The sequence below is a fragment of the Mauremys reevesii genome, linkage group 27, assembly GCF_016161935.1.
Source record: "Mauremys reevesii isolate NIE-2019 linkage group 27, ASM1616193v1, whole genome shotgun sequence".
NCBI lineage: Eukaryota > Metazoa > Chordata > Testudines > Geoemydidae > Mauremys > Mauremys reevesii.
Genome location: NC_052649.1, coordinates 3,642,980 through 3,664,599, shown reverse-complemented (window position 1 = coordinate 3,664,599; position 21,620 = coordinate 3,642,980). Strand labels below are relative to the sequence as shown.

At 40.2% G+C, this 21,620-nt stretch overlaps 1 protein-coding gene across 2 annotated transcripts in view; it reads right to left on the bottom strand.

Annotated features, from left to right (window-relative positions):
* Positions 1-21,620, bottom strand: part of ZNF652 (zinc finger protein 652) — a 39,234-nt gene that overhangs the window by 17,496 nt on the left and 118 nt on the right. The window contains exon 1 of one of the 2 annotated variants that reach the window (XM_039516720.1): positions 21,280-21,578. The exons of the other annotated variant lie outside the window; for it this stretch is intronic. The gene's annotated coding sequence lies outside the window, so the exon portion shown is untranslated. Of the gene's footprint in view, positions 1-21,279; positions 21,579-21,620 lie in introns of those variants that run through there. 2 annotated transcript variants of the gene reach the window in all.

The following is a 21,620-nucleotide window of genomic DNA, read 5'->3' as shown; positions in this document are numbered from 1 at the left end:
CTATCCATAGGGTTCCCAATATCAGCAGTGATTAACTGCCAAAGATACTGGTCTGTTTTCACTTTGCTGTAGCTTTGCAAACCTACGAGCATTTATATAGAGTCACTGCAGTGGTCTCTGCAGACAGAGAAAGACATCACTGCACTAGGTTTATACTTAGTTATCACTTGAAAGATTATTTTTGCAACCATGAAGGCTAGAAACTTACTTTTTTAAAATGAAAGTTTAGACTGCACACAATTGGTGGCATTTGCTTGGGAAAGCTCTGAGCTCACCATAAGGAAGAGTGAATGAGTGAAGTTTTCAAGTCCTACTCTCTACTATCTACACTCCTTGCAGGAGCTATCCAACTTCCATCACAAAGATTTGAAAACTGAGGGCTGATTCTCACCAAGAAGAATGAAAGGGACTCCAGCATCCGACTCTCAGGCTATGTCTATACCGCAGAGCCCATGCCAACATAGCCCCCCTAGTGTAAACACAGCATACACCAACAGAAAGAGGAGTTCTGTGGTATAGGACCAGCACCTCTGCAAATGACATTAGCTATGCCGACAGAAACTCTTTTGTTGGCATAGTTGTGTCTCAATGAGAGTTTTGTCAGCACAGATATCACAAGCAGATGTGTTTTTTCACACCCCTTACTGACGCAGCTATAATGGTATAAGTTTTATGTGTAGACTAGGCCTTAGTCTTTAAGATCAGTACTTACTTTGATTCAGAAACTAGTCATTAAAATGTCTTATGCTGGCAAACAGTATTCCAGAGTTGGAAGTAGAATAAACTAATTTTCTACTTTAAACCTCATCTGTGTTGGACTTCACTTCCACCAACGTGGCATAAGAAGTGCCCCCAACTTTAATAATAAAAGGTCACAGAAACCCAGGCCAAAACTGATTTAACAATACTATTAACCATACACAAGCATTAGGAATTAGTTTTATGTACAGGCCCAGGGAACGGCTAAAACTTACAAAACTGCTTCCTTGTTATGAAATTTATAAAGTAAACAATCTAAATTTTACTTACAATGCAGAATAAAAAGCCATGGTTGATGCAAGCAGCCTACTTTAAAGGGATACATGCAGATTACAGATATGACTCCATTAAATAAGAGACCTACTGAAAATTTCACCGCTAGCATGATAATGTAAAAATCGATTTTTTTTTAAACCTTTCCCCACTCTCCCCAAATAAGAATTTTTTGGTTCAGACAAAGACTGACAGATAGGCTTTTCCTTACTGCTTCAATTTCAAAAAAACAAAAGAGCAACAAGTTTTGAAATAGATACGGTCAAGTTATATCTTGTCAGGTTTCACTCTGACTTTTAAAGCAAGTAGCCTCTCCTAACAGCATTATGCCACTTGAGAACCTCTTATCCACACAATGAGATAATTCACAATCCACACCAGTAGAAAGTATAATTAAGAAGACTTATTACCTTTTCCTCATTCCACTATTAAGCAATCCCACTTTACCTGTACATTAGAAATCTGAAGCAGTTAAGAATTGTGAATGTCTTTTAGTTATACTATGCAGTGTTGTAACCTAACCATGTGGCTCTCAGGATATTAGAAAGACAAGGTGGGTGAGGTAATATATTTTATTTGACCAACTTCTGTTGGTTAGAGAGACACGCTTTCGAGCTTCCAGAGAGCTCTTCTTCAGGTCTGGGAAACTTAGGCCATGTCTACACTTCCACTTATGTTGGCAAATTTATGTTGCTCAGGCATGTGAAAGAACACACCCCTGAGCAACATAGTTTTGCCAGCATAAGCACTCGTGTGCACAGCACTACGTCAGTGCTCGCTTAGGTGGTTTATCATCTCGACAGGAGAGCTCTCTCCCATCGACACAGGGCAGCTAAATGAGCGGTCTTACAGAGGAACAGCTGTATCAGTACAGCTGTGCTGCTGTAAGCTTGCTAGTGTAGACATGGCCTTACTCAGAATGTCAGCTTAATACAAGACAGAACAGATTGTTTAGCATTAGTACTTAACTCATATTTCAAGAGGCTACTTAAGGTAAAATGGCCCGTTAACTCTTTTTAGTTATATTGGCAATCAGCAGGTGCACCAAGTCCCAGGGCAACAGGATTTGCAGAGTTTACAGGTGGTAAAACTTCACGTGCAGCTATAAACCATGTACATTGTTTAAGATACAGTGCCTCAGCAGCAGAATAGCCAGTATTCATTTGGAACAGAAGTAGGACACTATTGTTTTTATTGATGTATTATAGGTCCACTATGCACAATATATAGGCACAAATACAAGAATTAAAATGATACCAATGGCAGAACACTATGGCCACAAAACCGGACCAAACTCTGCCCTTTGACCAACCCTCCAACAAATTCCTAACCAGTTAGTGGGTCAACTTCTCCCCTTTCAACAACCAGCAACAAATTCACCTTGACAGCCAAATCACCAACTCACTTGTATTGCATCACAAAGGTATTCAAAATCAGACTATTACCTCTAAGTGTTTTTCAACCTTTTCAAGTAGGCAATCCTTAACCCAAGTCGAACATTTTCACAATCGCCTTAACATTTACTATAGGAGTAAAAAATGTACCAGTGATAAGCCCATGTAATGTATGTTGCATGTTTTTCAAGAGATTGATAGAGAACACTTGACCTTGAAGGATAAGGGTGTACAAGGGGGAAATAAGATTTTCTTTGCTTTAAACTGTAACAAGATTTTCAGTGCCTTGCAACCCCCAATTGCCTTTCATGACTCCCCCAGATTCCCAAGAGGTTGTGACCGACTGGATGAGAAACAGTGCTCCAAGTTATTTTCAGTACATACAACAGAACCTTGCTAATTAATACTAATCACTGGGTTACCCATTGAATTACTGAATTTTCAGAATGAGCAAGTTAGCAAACTACCATGATAAAAATACAAGGAGAATGCGGCACAAGATATACTTTTGTTTCACAAATGTAATTTAGTTTTAATTACACTACCCAGCAAACTTATGTGTTCCACATTATATTTTGTTAAAAGTAATGAAGTCTGAATGAATTCTCACTACTGTTTTGCACTAAAAACATCTTTAAGAAGTGATGAGACCACTTTTCTCTAAATTGGGAAGTGTATTCTTTATCAAGGATTTACTATGAACTTGAAAATGCAAACACTTGATTAAAAAAATAATAAACTCCCAAGCCAGTTTCTGCTTCTGGAACCCATATTTCAGTACATGCCATGGTACTTCAAGGCACACCCAAAAGATACCAAAGCCTATACTTAGAAACTTTGAAGGATAGTGGCCTGAAATAAAAGAAAGGTGCACCGGAGACCTCATATGTAATTAGTGAAACAATATTTGATACAAGTTGTGTCATGTCAATGTTTAGTAATGAAGTCATGAAGTGTCACTGCATGTAGTTAATCACTGTTTTCCTTAGTGTAAATATCTCAGCTACTTTACATATAAAAACCCCAAAGTACAAGTGCAAGTGCAAAATGAGAATTAAACTTAAGTTCTGCCATCTGGAAGATCCATAGGTAGGGTCTCCTGATTTGTCTGCGGATTTTCATTCTCAAGCCAAGTATTGAAAAATTAAACCAACTACTGCTGTGTCTGTAATGTGGATGTCTCTGCAGATCTAACTGTGGTATGTGCTAGATGGTCTGTACAACCGATAGCCTATCCTATTACCTGCTAGATTTCAAGAGACATGTTAACACAATCATTTCTATAATTTTACCTTCCATTGGTAAAAGTAACACCTAAGATAATGAAAATTGAAAGGAGAGAGAAAAATACTCTACTTTTTCAGTAAGTTTACTTTGTGCTTTTGACACAACTTTGGGAACATAGCATAAACATGTCAAGATGTTTATTGCTGGAAGACCATCATCACAACAGAATTCAAGAGACTGTTCCATGATGATTACCTGCAATAATTTTTTTCCAGAACTGTAGTGTATCACCAAAAGTTTGTATAGCACATACAAAAGACCTTCTCATCAAGTCATTCAAGAGGTTAGATACTAAATGATACAGCATAAGGGGTGGTAGTTTGCATGTTAGTGAAATAAAAGGCCACACGTTAGGGCATCTCCATTTCAAATGGTCAGTCTCAATCAATTCCCAGTGGACAAATGTGCATGTTTATTAAAACTACCGAGAAAACTGGCACTAATTGGCTATCTTCTTTGGAATCTTGGCAGAGAGACAAAGGACTGACCGAGAAGAAAGTCTGAACTATCCTCTTAAACACACCTCAACTCTGATCTCTAGTTTGCCAGGGCGTTCCTGAAAAGATGGCCGTCCTACAGATTCCTCTTTCATCTGATAAGCATGTTATAACATACTGTTACTTCTATTCACCTTTCAGTCAAAGCTCCTTTCTGTTATATTTTTTAATAATTTATTTTGCACATCCTGAAGTCAAATGTCAAAAGAGTCCAAATTGCTGCGATTTTTCTACTGTGTGTGTATAAATATATATACACACATATATAGCAAGACAGAGAATACACCTCAGTTTGATAAAGTAAGGGTATATTGCCCGTTAAAAGCATCAGTAACAGGAAAACAGCGATAGATTCTAGAAAGCCTGGGTATACATGTCCAAAGAAATTCTCTTACATTTCTACATCGCCTTTCCTCCCAGAGCACTGTACAAACTATATCAGAGGTGGGCAAACTACGGCCCGCGGGACAGTCCTGCCCGGCCCCTGAGCTCCTGGCCTGGGAGACTCGCCCCCAGCCTCTCCACCACTGTTCCCCCCATCCCCGCAGCCTCAGCTCACTCGCTCCACCACCGGCGCAATAGTCTGGGTGGCAGGGGCTGTGAGCTCCTGGGGCAGTGCAGCTGCAGAGTCCGGCCTGACCCGGTGCTCTGTGCTGCATGGTGGCGGCAGGGTGGCCTGGCTCCAGCCGGGCAGCACTGCTGTAGAAGCGCCAGCCACTGGTGCTCCAGGCAGCGTGATAAGGGGGCAGGAAGCAGGGAGGGTTGGATAGAGGGCAGGGGGTTGGGCAGTCAGGAAGGAAGGGGGATTGGATAGGGCTGCAGGGGACAGTCAGGGGCAGGAGTTCCGGGGGCAGTCAGGGGACAGGGAGTGGGTGGGTGTGGATGGGGCAGGGGTCCCAGAGGGGCCGTCAGGGAATGGAGGAGTTGGATGGGGCAGGAGTCCCAGGGGGTGGGGGGCGAGGGGCAGATAGGAGGTGGGGGCCAGGCCACAACCCCCTCCCCTAACCGGCCCTCCATACAATTTACGAAACCCAATGCGGCCCTTAGCCCAAAAAGTTTGCCCGCCCCTGAACTATATACTTAGACCACTACCAAGAATTAGACACCTTGGGGTGGTGGGCAGCAGGTTACAAATATACAGCATACACCATGATTGAGGCAGAAGAGTGTGTTTTGGCTAAAGAAACCAAATGAAACCTCTTAAGAAAAGTGGAATGTTACATATTTAATGTCTTTTTTTTTTTTTTAAATATGCCTCATCCAAAAGACCTCAACATGTTAAACGTTTACCCTTCTCAAAAGGATAAAGGACTAAGTCAATCTGCTGGTATTTGAAATTGTAGAAACAAGGAGTCTGAATATTCCAAATTTGATCTTTAAAACACTGAACTATCACACTCTGCAGTTGTCCTTAAATAAACTAAAACACCTCCAGAGACTTAGCACACAAGACTGTTAGGTGAATTTAACATTTGCATTAGGACCGTTACAATAGCAAATGTGAAGATTCAGATCTCCAGCCATCTCTCTAATGGTTCCACATTATTTCTTTTTTGACAACTCTCAAACACCTATTTAACCTATTTGGCAGGCAACATATTCACTACGTGGAGCTGGCGATTTGCCTGCAAATATTTAATATTCCCATGGAAAAGTGGAGCAGACTGGACATCTCCAATTTCAGAAAAAGATACCTTGCATCAGTGTCCTCCAACTGGAGTCTACAAACAAGACTGACAAACCTGGAGGCCTTCTCCATTAATTAGGTCAGGATCTTATACTGTACCTACAGGTAAGAACTGGGGGACAATGTCGTACAGATCTGTGACTAAAAGGAATCTCTAAATCTATGGATCTGGAATCTTTTGCAAGTACTGAATTCATATGAAAGCAAGTTGACGAGGATGTTCTGTCAGGGTTCTTAAAAATATTATAAACCCATAGTCTTTGCTATATGATAAAGACAATTTTCTTTGCTATTGAGGTTATTTTTAGATAACATAATAATACACTAGATAGTTTTTCTATGTCTGTAGCCAAATTATCTTGAAATATGTTCTAGCCCAGTGATTCTCAGACTGAGGCTCGCAAACCACAAGTGGCTCTTTAATAGGTCTCCTTTAGCTCTTTGCAGCACAGGATATTAAAACAGATTTAATTATTAACCAATCAGGATGCTTTTACTACCATTGTAGAATACTTGGTAAGTCATTTTGCTGTAAGAATTTTACATTATATTTACATAAATAGTAAATGAAACAATGAATTCACTCTTGTCATAACTATAAAGGGAAGGGAACAGCCCTCCTGTGTACAATACCATAAAATCCCTCCTGGCCAGAGACACCAAAATCCTTTTACCTGTAAAGGGTTAAGAAGCTCAGGTAACCTGGCTGACACCTGACCCAAAGGACCAATAAGGGGACAAGATACTTTCAAATCTTGGTGGGGGGAAGGCTTTTGTTTGTGTGCTCTTTGTTTTGGGGTGGTTCACTCTTGGGACTTAGAGGGACAGGATATCAATCCATGCTCTCTAAATCTTTCTGAGCAAGTCTCATATTTCAAACTTGTAAGTAACAACCAGGCAAGGCGTGTTAGGTTTAACTTTGTTTTCTCAACTTGTAAATGTTCCTTTTTGCTCAGAGGATTTACCTCGGTTTGCTGTAACTTTGAACCTAAGGCTAGAGGGGGTTCTTCTGGGCTCTATGAATCTGATTACCCCGTAAAGTTATTTTCCATCCTGATTTTACAGAGATGATTTTTACCTTTCTTTCTTTAATTAAAAGCCTTCTTTTTAAGAATCTGATTGATTTTTCCTTGTTTTAAGATCCAAGGGGATTGGATCTGGACTCACCAGGAACTGACGGGTGAAAGGAGGGGGGGTTGGTTAAGTTCTCCTTGTGTTAAGATCCAAGGGGATTGGATCTGGACTCACCAGGAATTGATGGGTGAAAGGAGGGGGGGTTGGTTAAGTTCTCCTTGTGTTAAGATCCAAGGGGTTGGATCGGTGTTCAAGAAGTTAAGAAGTCTATCAAGACTATCCAGGGAAGGGAGTTAGTATTTGGGAGTGGTGGCAGCAAAACCAGATCTAAGCTGGTAGTTAAGCTTAGAGGTGTTCATGCAGGTCCCCACATCTGTACCCTAAAGTTCAGAGTGGGGAAGGAACCTTGACAACTCTACATGGCTCTTTTGGGTAATGTTGCTCGCTAATTTGGCTCCTGAACCACCGAGGTCTGAATGTCACCATGGTTCACTCTAAACCATAAAGTCTAGGTGCACATGTAGAATCAGACTACTATTTAAACAACTAGTATACGTCTCTACTAATCCAAATTCCTGGAAAACAGACTGTATGGCAGGTCGTCTAACCAAGTCAGCAATGAAACTGCCACTTCCCAATGGCATTTTGATTATAATTTCTGCACTGGCCAAGAAGTCTCAAACATAAAAAAAAAAGTCCACTAGACTGCAAGTTCAATTAGCTTCTTGAGTTGCCTTCAGGAAGCAAAGAATGGAAAATTCTTGAGAAAAAAAAAATTAACTGTCCTTCACCACTATAAATCTGTGCTTAGAGATTTATGCTTTTAAAGCAGCACCAAAGCTGAGTCCATTTAATACCAATTGCAGAGTCAACTGATTTTAACCAATCATAACAAACAATTGTGCTGCTTATAGTGGGAGAGGCTGTTACAGCGAAGTTGCATAACTCTCTATTCTGCCTGCTTTTTCAGGCACTCAGAATTTTCTGAAACTCACTTTTTGGGATAGTGTCCCAGGTTCGTTCCCTACCCCAGGGTGATTAATTATATCATTTATTTATTATTATTACTATTTTAGCAAAGATGCATTAGCTGGTTTTGAGAATGAGCGAAAAAATATTTTCTACATCCTTTTGCAATATTTTTTTCCCAAACAACTCTACAGCTGAGAGAGTTAGAGTCAGGACAGAAAAAGATGAACCAGTGCAAACTGTGTTACACCAGTGTATATTCTAGGGGTCCGTACTGGTGTAGCTACACCACTGGCTGAAATCCCAGTACAGACGAGGTCTTTGTCTTGTCTATTTAGATTGTAAGGTCTTTGGGGAAGGGACTGTCTCTTACCTTTATTTTTTTTTGGGGGGGGGGGGGGAGTGTAGTGCCTAGCACAATGGGGTCATGATTTCAGGTTGGGGCATATAGGTGCTAACATAATACAAATAATGTATTCCACAGAAAGCACTGATAACAAAAGGTGCATGTTTCCAGCACAGACCTCTAAACATCCTATGAAATGTGCAGGGATTGAGGAATGACCGTTTCCTTATGAATCTTGTAGGATAAAAGCTGCACACCTAAAATTTGCAGATAAGGAATTCTCCTCTGCAAACTCTAATGTTCAGAGCAGAGAGCTAACTCCTAGTAGGACCTTGCAAGGTGGATAGGACAGGATGTTCTAGTGGTGTCATACTTCCACATTATAAAATTTATTTTCTCTATCTCTTCCCTTCTAAAAATCATGGAGTTCCATCAATTACAATATTGATAATCTTAAGTTTGCCCTGATGTGCGTGCACATCAGGAAATGACAATTATGGCTGCACATGCAACCTTTAATCTGACCTGAATCCACCTTTGGGGAAGGGACTGTCTTTTTGTTCAGTGTTTGTACAGCTCCTAGCTCAACAGGTCCTAGTCCCTGACTAGGGCTCCTAGGTGCTACAATAATATACATTAATGATATTAATTACATGAACATGTACTTTTCTAGTACTGTGCATAACTATATTGAACAGGAGAACTGAGTACACTGATTTCTATGACATGCACACAGTAAACTTTCTTACACAACCTATTACAGATTAACAACAACAAAGCACTAGTGAAATACACTAGTATATACAAGCCAGTTTTTCAACTAAACTATCGCTCTAATTGCCTCATCTCCAAAATGGCACCTAAAGACTGAGGGCTGGAAAGAAAAGGTATAGTAAATGGCTGCTGATTAAATTATTAAAAACACATACATTAAAGATAGAAAACATTTTAGAAGTCTAAAAATACTATATCGTTTTGGCAAATAAAATAGTGTAAAGATACCAAAATAAAAAAAATACAAGATACACAAGGCAGTATCTAAAGTTTCACAATTTTATTTGATATAGTGTATTTGGGAAATAGCAGAGGATCATAACTAAAGACTATCATAATGCATCCACACAAGTAGGTGGAATTACAGTTACACATGTAACCTCCACTTTGGCATTTGATGTCTTGAGTGATTAATCATGCAACTTTAATATTTTCTTAGCAATAGTTTCTATGACATTTTAAAAGTGCAAGAACTAAAATTATTCAATAAAAATCTCTACTTCCGATAGGCTTCTCAGATTTTGACACCGCCCCTCCCCCCCAAATTATAAAACCACATCTGTAGTGGGCATGAAGATTAATTACAGCTGAACAACTTTTTACATTAGAAAGTGCAAAATCATACGTTAATAGCCCATCAAAACAACCTCCATGAAACTCTCAAAATAATGGAAATCAGTAGTGAAATAGATAAAACCTACAAAGGTTTTATGAAAGGAGATAACACACATACTATATCTTGCATTTCATATGTATATTTATTCCTCAAACATAAGACACATACGTTGTCCAAAATTAAAAGTTTGCAATTCTGTAAGTAATTTATTTGAACATAATCATCAAATTCCCAGTCTATTAGTTATACCTAATGTCATGATGGAGGGACAGCTAGGCCAAACTTGAGTAGCACTGCGATCCTGTGCTTCAGGTCACACCATCTGGAGAGGGGAACCGGCCCCAGCCCCATGGGACAGAAACCAAGTACTGTGTGGGGTGAATGCAAGGCATGCTTGCACTCCGACAACACCCTCTCCGAGGAACTGCCCTCTGCCCTGGGTTGCAGTGCCAGGGTAGAAGGTGCATATATGGAATAGTGGGTCACTAAAAAGAAAATGCAGTTAGTGGGTCACTTCAGTAAAAAATTTCTGAACCACTGACCTAGTCTATAATGAAGTTTCACCCAAACCAAACCAAGTGTGTTAAAATACACTCAACAGATGCTGAGCTTATTGGACAGGAGTGAAAGTCTTCCAAACACTGAAAAAATTCTGAATTCAACTGTCCTGTCTTGTGATTTTACTTCTAAAATTTCCCACTATTAGATGGAACAATCTCCTTCAAAAGCAGACTGGCAGTAGAAATGTGGATTTTCAACTTTAAATGCAAAGAAAAAAAAAAAAGAGTAGAGAATTTAAGATTTCGTTCTAATCACATTTCTGACTCTTCTTGTTCTGGGCCCCAACTATGACCTTCATCTTTGGGATCAATCATGTTAGCTAAATAATAAAGAAGGTCCATACCTTCTTTTCTTCTTGTAGGGTTCCAGTTCTTTGCCATTAATTAGATCAAGCCAGATTTCCACAGAGACTGAGAAAGAAGTGTTATCAGGCTATAATTTGTCAAGTCCCACTGAAACCTCCTCCAATACAAGTTTAGTGCCTTCTCTGTAGTCCCTTGTTGTATAAAATAGATGCTATATTTTGATCAAAGTCCTCCTCAACACTCTTATGGCAGCTGGATACAAACACACAGTATTCCTTAGATTTCACCAAAAGATGGGCCATCAAAAAAAAAAAAGAAGCAATTAAATGACTTTTAGGCGCATGAGTGGTTGAGAAAAAAATTTTTGAGTTTCCACAACGTGCTTCAGGTCTGTATTAGTATTACGTCATTCCCAGGGCTTAAAGAGCCTACTGAACACTGAAACATCAGAGGGCTGAGATAAGTGCTCCTGAGAAGACCCTCATCTTCATTTCAATGCTTTTATATAAGAAAATGTCACATACCTCCTTTTTCATACTTTTCTCTGAAATTTTGGATGCTATTGTGAGCAACTTGGACACAATATTGTTTTATTTTCAGATACAGAATCAATAGCATTGCATATGGGGGAGGGATAATTCAGTGGTTTGAGCACTGGCCTGCTAAACCCAGGGTTGTGAGTTCAATCACTGAGGGGGACATTTGGGGATCTGGGGTAAAATAATCTGTCTGGGGATTGGTCCTGCTTTGAGCAGGGGGTTGGACTAGATGACCTCCTGAGGTCCCTTCCAACCCTGATATTCTATGATCTGATTCTATGTACACGTCTCTCTTCTACGGCTGCTTGTACTCATTTACTGTGTCATTTCTCAAGTCCCAACAACCTTCTTGCATCAATGACAATGCTAATACCTTTAGTTTATCCTTTATTTTTTTCACTGAAGCATTAAATAGCGGACTTCAAACTGAAATCTGTCTGGAAGAGTATATCCTGAGCAAAATGCATCACTTGTTTCTTTAAAATGCTCATTTTGTGCTACACTGAAAGCAACACTGCTAGCATAGAAGAAGGTTGCAACTTTATCAAGTTTAAGTCTCTGCCTTTCAGTTGTTTTTACAGCAAAACCATTGATCTTTACCATTTGTGAAGTGTCACAAACACGGACTGCTCCTGAATGAAGCTGATGTTGAAGAGCTTTAACGTTGCTTGTGTAGTCACGGCACACTCTTAAAAATACCACCTCCACGAGGGGCGTAGCTCCCAGCACTGGCGCACTGTCTATACTGGTTCTTTACAGAGCTGAAACTTGCTGCACTCGGGGTGTGTGTGTTTTCACACCCCTGAGCAAGAAAGTTGCAGCACTGTAAACTGCCAGTGTAGACAAGCCCTTAGTTTCCCCACGTAGACAGCCCTAAGATGGGTAGGCTTTAACACCACATGGTGGGCCAGAATGGGGGTGGTTTCATTTGGAAGGACTTACTTCCTATAAATGCTCTCCTAGGAGTCACCTTAATTAAAATGTTAACAACAGTTTTGTTGTTTGACTATAAAATTTTGTCAATTATCCTAAATTATTCATCCTACCAGGTAATGTGGTCCAATACCACCCACCTTTTAGCAGATCCACCATCACAACTTCAATAAAAATCTTTACTGTGAGTCCACTATGTTGAGGATTCATTCCACCTGAACACTGGTCTTAACTCATCCCTCCTAGGTTGACAAAACCATCAGACTTTATTTTGTGTTTGTTTTTTTAAGACATTTTGACTCACTGCTAGCCTATTAGCAGGTGTTTTATAAATTACAATGTTTTAATAAATTAAACATTTCTGATTATTTGATGAGGGCAATAAAAGGTAAAAGTTTGCACCGAAATATTAAGCTCTTTCTGAGCTTTGTGGAAACATGCATTTAAAACCAACTTTATTTTTTAAACTTATTGCTTTAGAATATTGAAATATGCCCACAGATCATGGTGTTAAATGTTCTCCCCTGTCCAACAGAGCCTTGTACAATAAACTCGTCACACACCTCATATCCACATGCAGAATTGCTCGCAATGGGTGCACAACTGTTTTATGCACAGTTGGAACCACATGTGCTTGGAATGCAACTCACTATCATTAATCTGATACTGAGTCCACTCTGCACCGCTATACTAACAGTGTAGAAAAAGGCTATGCCTGCAATTAATTCTTTTAAAAATCCCCTTCCATTGCCACCAGCAATATTGGAGGACACCAGTTTGGAGTGTTAGTTTAGATCTGTTGCTAGCATTTTAAACCATTCGGTCCCTGAACCCTGCTCAGAGCAGGTCTAGCCAACATAGGGGTTAAGATATAGGTGGCTATGTCTCTGTGCTAGCACTACCACCTGTGGAACTGTAGCCACAATAGCAATAGTGGAAAGTTTTTAAGAAAAGATGTTTAGAGTCGACAAGTTATAAACGTGCTGATGCAGCCGTCTCAACTGGGTCTGCTTGCACAGTCTCTCAATGCTCCTGCAAACTTTCAATGATCTATATTCCTAATTACTGTACTTTGTTTTGACCTACTGGAGCTTCTGTAAATTATGCATACCAAGTTTGCTTTACAAAGTGAAATGCATGTAAACTTTAGGCTTTTCTTGTTTCAACAAATAAAGAACATGTTTATGCAATACTTCTAACATTTATTTTGACAAAACACATTTTATATAGTGAAAAATGTTATATAGTTCACATCTCAATTTTTTTTTTTTGGTACAACACCTCTCCAGCCATGTATTGCCATTCCTACAAAATCCTGCTTTTCAAATCTCTGCTGGTAATTAGGTACTCAGAATGCATTAGTACTGCAGCAGTTGGAGGGAGTGTTATGTATGGACATGCTGAACAGGTCTACATCAGCCAGGATGGCTAGTGCAGACACACTGTACCATTTAAATAGTTCATGTCAATCTTTTGTTGGACTGATGCAAGAGACATAGATATAGTACTATCTGTTCAGCGGTAGAGATTTAGAGCAGGGTTCTTGGAAGAACTGGGAATAGCATCCACTAACTCATGCCGTGATGCTGGGCAACTCGCCTCCCCTCTGTGCAAGATCAGGATAGCACACACCTAAGGTTTTTCATCACTGTAGTACTGCAAACCTAACTCACAGGGGCGGGGAAGCTTACATTCATGTTTGCAAAGTGCGTTCATATAATTGGACTAAAGTGCCTATATAAGAAACAGTACTCCTGCTACTGGTTCCGAAAGCACACATAATGAAGAGATGTGATCCCCTAGAATGACCAATTTGCTTAGCTGGGTGTAACCAGACCCTACAATTTGCAACGAGATAGCAAGGAGAGAGAAGTAGTGCCATAACAAATCCTAGGATGCTTCATGAGAGCTGAAGTGGAAAAAACACACTTTTTCCAGAGCTTGAAAAATTCATCTGTCTGTGGCAAACAGAACTCTCTCTCAGACAAATGTCACCAGCTTATGCATAATCTATGCTTTCATTTTAAAGTAATATATTTCAAGCTCTTATACTTGCAAAAACAACCTTCCAAATATGAACCAAATGTATACTTGATGCATGGTCTCCTCTGGAAACACACACACACCCCTGCAGTATCTCAGCTACTATTCACAGCTTTGGCAAACCTAGAGTGAAAACTGCAGGTAGCAATGGAAGTCTCGAGATTCAGGTCAAATTCACATCTTGGGAAAGCTATGAATAGCTGAAGAGCTGGGCCGAAGAGATATTTACTGGGGACAAGGACCCAAATCAGAGGGTTGACAATGGCTACATTGGAAACACCAGCCTTGCAAAAGCCCAGGATTTCTAGTGTGGAAACAGTGTAACAGAAAAAGGGTTAGAGAACATTAAACTGATAAACTGCCAGTAAGAACCAAAAAACATTGAGCCATTGAGCAAGAGCCAGGAACTGCACTCTAATAGCAATCCTAGCATTCTCCCCTTTTCCAATAGCCAGAGGTTTGTGGATGAGGAGGGATGGCCGAGAGACAGTAGGGAACTTTAACTTCATAGAGTTCTTTGGATTTTACATGTTTGGATGGCAGGATGAATCGAAGTGGGATGTGAGAGCCTGGATGCACAAACCGATGTCTGTGGGAGAGATTATTTTTAATTATTTTATATCACCCATAAATTGGCTAAGTTTACAGAAGATACATAAGATCAGGAACCTGTCTTCAAAGAAAGGTACAAGTTAGAAAAGTAGTAAGGAAGAGAAAAAGATTGATTTAGGGGAGAAGTAGGAGAAATAAAAAAATAGAGAAGGAAGTAGAGAACAAAAAGTAGAGAAAGAAAACAGAGAAGAGCATGCAAAATAAAGATTTCAGACATGACAGGTACATTTTAAGAAAACAAAAAGATAAGAAGTTACAATTAATAGCACCCAATTTGTTCTGTATCTGTAAAATGCAGGAGCCATGGCTTACAGGCAGATAGGCATAGCATGATAGCAGTGGTGGTTTTTTTACCCTGACTAGTAGTAGGTTTAATCCTTGCACTAGATAGAAGACCTGCACATTTCAAAAACCAGACAAACTAGAGCAGTGATTCTCAACCAAGGGTACATCAACGCATCCAGATATTTGCCTACTTTTACAACAGGCTACATAAAAAGCACTAGCGAAGTCAATACAAACTAAAATTTTATACAGAGAATGACTTGTTTATACTGCTCTATACACCAAACGGCAAGTACAATATTTATATTCCAGTCAATTTATTTTATAATTATATGGTAAAAATGAGAAAGTAAGCAATTTTCGGTACTGATGTGCTGTGACATTTTTGTATTTTTATGCCTGATTTTGTAAGCAAGTAGTTTTTAAGGGAGGTGAAACTTGGGGTATGTAAGACAAATCAGACTCAAAGGGGTACAGTAGTCTGGAAAAGTTGAGAGTCCTGAACTAGAGGGCCATAGCAGCCATTTTTGCCACTACATGACGTGGGCAAGGAAGAGTTATTGCTATGTAATTTGGTCCCTGTCTCAAACTCCAAAAATCACTTCTCTGAACAAGAGCTTGTCTTTTCACGGCATAAGTTTACTGAAAATCATGTACATTGAAGGCCAATCCCATTCTAGTGCATGTCTCCAGAAAGAAGAAGTGTTATTAACAGTGACCCGGATCCAAGTGCAATGCTATATTACAGGAAATCTAGGTGCATTACTGGTAGCAGATGCCATCCTATTGTGAATTAAGGTTTCAACCAACCATATTATCCATGTGCCAATCCTTTCCCAGTGTAAAACTTTAGGAAACCCAGATATGTTCATAGATTTGATCACAATGAAAGAATAGGGAACCCAGAGAGATGATGATAGTAAACTGATCCCATCAAGAAATCTATAAGAAATTCTAATCAAATAAGGTTCCTTCACTGAGTTAACTGTAACTGAACCCCTCAATCCACTAAGATTGAAAAACAAGAGGAATTAGTTGGAGTCAGGGATACAAATTCCATTTTGTATTTTATGAAGTGATCTAACTTGCAAGGAATAAACAAAAAAAACAGAAAAACAAAGCGTGTAGGAAGGAGAGTTATTAAAGTTACTGCTTAAAAAAAACCCAGCGTGCTTGATTTTTTTTAATGTAAGTTGCAAAGAACATTCACCTTTAGCTGAAATCCTAAATACAAGTGTATCTGTAGATGTCGAACACAACTATAGTGATGCTATCAGGACTGTCAGCCTTTAGCAATCAGATTAACATACAGTAAATGTCCAATCTCTCTTCTGATTTAATCTGCTGCCTACACTAACCACTAAAATTCACACTAGGCCTGCCATGTGATTTGACTTCAGACACGGCATTCATTGAGACATTAATGTCTTACAACACCCCTTTCACCACAAACTCTAAATAGGTTTAAATAAGCAATGCCTCTGAGTAAGTTAAGCATTTGGAGCAGATTTTTACTGTCATCAAAACCAGCCAGCCACAGTGCAACCAAAGCCAATAAGCCCTCTGCATCTGCAAGATTCAGCTACATTCCAAGTCAAATATTTCCACCTTATTGTGCACAACATTCAAACAAATGAAGGTATGTGGATCATAGAATGCTAGTCCATACATTTTCAACCATAAAATCTACAGCTGAAAAAAGTTAAGCCGATCTGTACTCTTATACTACTTTATTACCTGTCTCCATGATGTCTCTCTAGCTTGGTTACCACCTCAGATATTCCTTTAGAAATAACAGACTAAAAAGAAGTTTTCAGTGTTTGGAAAAGAATGAAACTGCTTGACAGGTTTCATCTCAGCTGACAGCGAGGTCCTAATACTGTTGACACAAGAACTCAAATCCCCTTGTCAAGGAAAGTATAGTAGTCATCCTCAATTCTAAAGGCTTATAGCATATTTTTTAAGGTACACTTTTTGGCATCCTCCCAAACATTCAGCACAGATAAGAGCAAAGGTGCATTTAGATGTTTTTGCAACTATAGAGAAAACTTTTTTGAAGCTTCATAACTGCATGTTAATTTAATACTAAATCATTTTTGCATTGTAGCAACAAGAAGCAAGCCCATTACTAAACTCTTTCCTATATTCCTTTTAAACACACTTTCCCACAAAAATAATCAAATTTCCAAATTTAGGAGTAAAACTGCAAGCAGGAGCTCCAGAAACTCTGAATGTAGCTCTGGTTACAACAGTTTGCAAAGCTTAGGATGGCTAAAAGCTGAGTGCTTCTCCTGGGAGAAAACTATTGGTCCGAAACCTCCTTAGGGAAGAGTGTCTGAAAGTGTCAAGGAAACTAATGCAAGCTGTTTGTACTAATGAGTTTGAGTTGCTGGCACCACAGCTACCTCAAGAGTTTCACTCCCTCTGCAATTGTCCTCCAACAGGGTGGAGTGATATAAATCACTCAGTTTTATAAAGCCTCATAAAAAAATTGTACTACTGCTCATTTAGAAGATTAAAATTTAAAATGAACTAAATTACAAAGGTTTTCTTTTTTAGAACAGGTAATTTATTTGAATTTTACAAAATTGCAGAACTTGATCCTGCAAATGCTTAAGGAGATACATAACTTTACTGACATGAATTCACTTAAAGTTAAGCACGTACACAAGTATTTGCAGCATCCAAGACAAAAACTGTATTTCTATTAAATATTTAGAGGTATAAAATTTGTTACTTCAAAACAAACACTAGCATCAGTGTTATTAACGAAAAGTTATTTAGACTTACAATACAATAAAGTTAATATGAATTAATATACATATATATACACACACACATACATACACAAACAAATAATATCTAAAGTTAGGATCCTAAGCCCATATTTAAGGGTAGGATATTCTAAAACATCTATGTAATTCAGAAATATTAACCCCAGTGACTTCAAACCCTGATGGAGAAGTATTAGCTTGGTTGAAATATTTTAGCATTCCTGACTTATAAAAGTTCAATATAACCGAAGATGATATAGGCTGCAATTACAGTATGGGGTATTTGCTTATCAATTCTGTGATTGAATTTGTGTTCTTACAGTAAAAATATTAACAATGCCCTGGACTTATCTTTTTCAGTATAGATGAACCTTTTAAATATGAAGCTTCTTAATAGACAAAATTTCCATGTAAAATCTGAAATTCTACTAACAATTGGGAAGTTAAGTAAACATACAATAATCTACTTTAGTAATTTAAAATTATAAAATGGGAAGAATGTAAAGAACTAGCAACACAAATAAATACTTTTAAAAAATTGTAGGATTTTTTTTTTTTTAATTACAATTTTATCCAGTTTGTCTTCCAGTACAAGCCAAGCGCTGGATCTCACAGGAAGACAACAGTTCTCATAGCAGAACACATTACATGACTAGCTGCTCTGTGTTGTAGGAATTTAAGTAAGTAAATGGTTAGAAAAAGTTCTGTAATATTAACGCAAAGAAGAGATTATCTTCTCAACAGGTTGCCACTTCTTTGCCCCTACAAAAGAAATTTAACATAACAGGAACAATAGGCTTGCTTTTTGTACAGGCATATTATGGCACTAGTATATACAGAGTGCTAAATAAACGTAGGTAATTTCTGGCATGCAGTTTTGGAATCACCTAAAACATTTCTATCCCTGTCTCAGGAATATGTTGTCTGCACGCTACTCTTCAATTAAACATTCATATATAAAACATGATAATAAGGATGAAAGATGTTCTCTTGCTTACTGAGGTCTATCCAAGTTTAGCTGCATGAATTTAAAGGATTTTTTCGCCAGCTCTTCCTGAGGCTAACACTATATAAGCTCCTCTAGCTCTAAATGGGGAAGAAGCTTCCTATATGTGTACACACACTTTTCCCCTTTATGTGCAATTACTCAACTCTAATTATAGTATGATATTCTCACATTCCCTAACCCTAACACTCAGATAACAAAAGCAGATTCTCCCAGCATCCTACATGTCCAAATTGATACGCACCTCTACCCCGATATAACGCTGTCCTCGGAAGCCAAAAAAATCTTACCGCATTATAGGTGAAACCACGTTATATTGAACTTGCTTTGATCACCCAAGGTGTGCAGCCCCGCCCCCCCGGAGCACTGTTTTATCACATTATATCCGAATTCGTGTTATATCGGGTTGCGTTATATCAGAGTAGAGGTGTACTGCCCTTAAAATATAGCTAACTTGTTACTAAACTAGAGATCACCTCATGAAAGATGTATTTGGAAAAACTAAACCTCTGTATTTTCACATTAGTGTCAAACAAACAAAAAAGCAATACCACTTAACCCAGCAGATCATTTAAAATAGGTACTAGCTTAAATGTGCAAGCTGAATAGCTTCTGCTAGTGTAAATGACATAAGTCCACGTTATAAAGCTAAACAATTATACAAGCTACTTCATACGACAGCGTTATTTTCATTCTGAAATGACCTTCACAAATACACCAGATCTAGTTTCTTGCAGGTCAGTTCTGAAGTTGTTAGCTGGAGAAACCCAAGTCACTAGATACAATTCTGAAAAAATCTGAATGCAGCTCACTAAAAATTTTACAATAATAAATGTATAAAACCCCTCTCCCAGGCACTACACAACTGCATAATTACAAAGTCAATATAAACTACTAAATGATTTCACGTTTTATGAACTCTCAGTTGTACACTTCTGAGAAGCCTCCTACCCAACATCTGCACCACCCCAACTTATGGTGTCAATATCAAGATTTGAGCATAAATTGTCTATGGCAGGGACTGGGTTCGCCTTTTTTCATACAGCACAAAGACACTGTAGGTGCTTGATTAATCACCATAAAACAGACAAAGTATCTTAAGCAGGTGAAAACGGGAGGGAAAAGACTCTAAAAATAAGGTACCGCTGGTTATACTAAAACCATGTTAAGTGGTTATTTTAAAACCAAAAATAGTGTATTAAAAGTCATTAAAGATACTATACTTTTTAAATGAGATTCTCAAACCCCCCCCCATCCTTTTTCCATAACATAGTCTATGAACCCAGAACCCACACCAATGCAATTCAGTACAGGCATATCAGAACTCAACCCAGTGGATGCACAAGGCTAACCTCCACATTAAGACCACGTGAACAAACAAGGCAGGCAGGCAATGCCATGACAAATCAAGGTGCATCAGACCATCTTTCACAAATCAATGCTTGCACATTAGAGCATCTCCTCTATTCAGTGCACACACACCAGCATCATTCTCCTGATTCATCGCGCATACACCACTGTCAACAAAGCATGTGCCAGTTGCCATTCCCAGAACAATAAGGCGCAGGTCATCCTCTGAAAAAATGCACATCCCTCATAACCTCAGTGCACACACTACCTCCCCCACTCTTTCTTAGATCACTTCTACACCCAGACCCAAAACCTCAGGCATATTTTAAAAAAAAGTGCACATATAATACTGTTATGCTTAACCATTTCATTCTTGCAATGCAGGTACAGTACCAAGATATTCACAGATCCATGAGCTGCACACAAGATAGCTCCATACAAACTGAAGCATGCATACTGCATGATTTGTCCTGGGATCATCAAGGCAATGTGCCTTATGGAGTGACTGAAGAAACTAGAAAACATTGCCCACACCCCTTGACAGCCCTACAGTAGAAATCATCGGGGGGGGGGGGGAAAGGAGGTAAATACATTTCCCCTCCCCACATAACAACTCCAGAACCAGCAGCAGAGGAGGGAAGGGGATGCATTTAACAGCCCCCACGCATCCCTGCCAATCTGGGGCATGCACACACAGAGGCTGGCGGGTGCACTGCTCGCAGGTGACAGGGTGAAGAGGTTGTACCTGATCTCTCCGTTGCCCCATACTTATCCCGCCGCTCCAGGGAAGCAGGAAGGCGAGACCCAGGCATATCATCGAGCGAAGGGAGGGTGTGTGTGCAAATGCACCCTCACCCCCCCCAGCTCAATGCAAGATGCAGCAAGAGAAGGGTTACCTGCTTCATGCAACTCAGTCCCCACCTGCCCGGGCTACAAGCAGCTGGTGCAACCCCCTCTTTCCCCCCCCCGGGTATGACCCCTCTGCCCCAAGGTGCAGTAACCAGGGTGCGCCTCCCCCGGGTGCTTCAGCTGCTGCAGCCTCCTCAGGGCGCAGCAGCCGGCGCACCCCGCTCCCCCCAGGCCGGGAAGCGACTCTGCCCAAGTTCCTTCCCCCCCAAGGCGGGGCCTAGCGCTACCAGCCGGCTGCCCCCAGGCCCGACGGGGGTCCCCAGCCGGGCGGGCGGCCCACACTCACCCAGGCCGAGCCCCTCTTGGCCACCTCCGCCGCCGTCCATGCCGGGCGGTGGGGGAGAGGGAGGGAGGGGGGCGGGCGCCAGGGGCCCTCCCTCCCGCTCAGCCCCCGAAGCCGCCGCCGCCGCCGCGCTCGCGTAGCTGCCGCCTCAGGCCCAGGCCCCGCCGCCGCCGGACGCGGCTCCCGCTCCCCTCAGCCGCCGCCGCCGCAGCGCTACGTGGCCGCCGCAGCCAGTCTCGCGACTCAGGCTCGAGCGCGAGCGATGAGGGGGGGAGGGAAGGGAGGGGGGAAAAAAAGGGAGTGAAAGGGAGCGCGCGCGAGGCGCCTCGCGCCGCCTTTTCAGC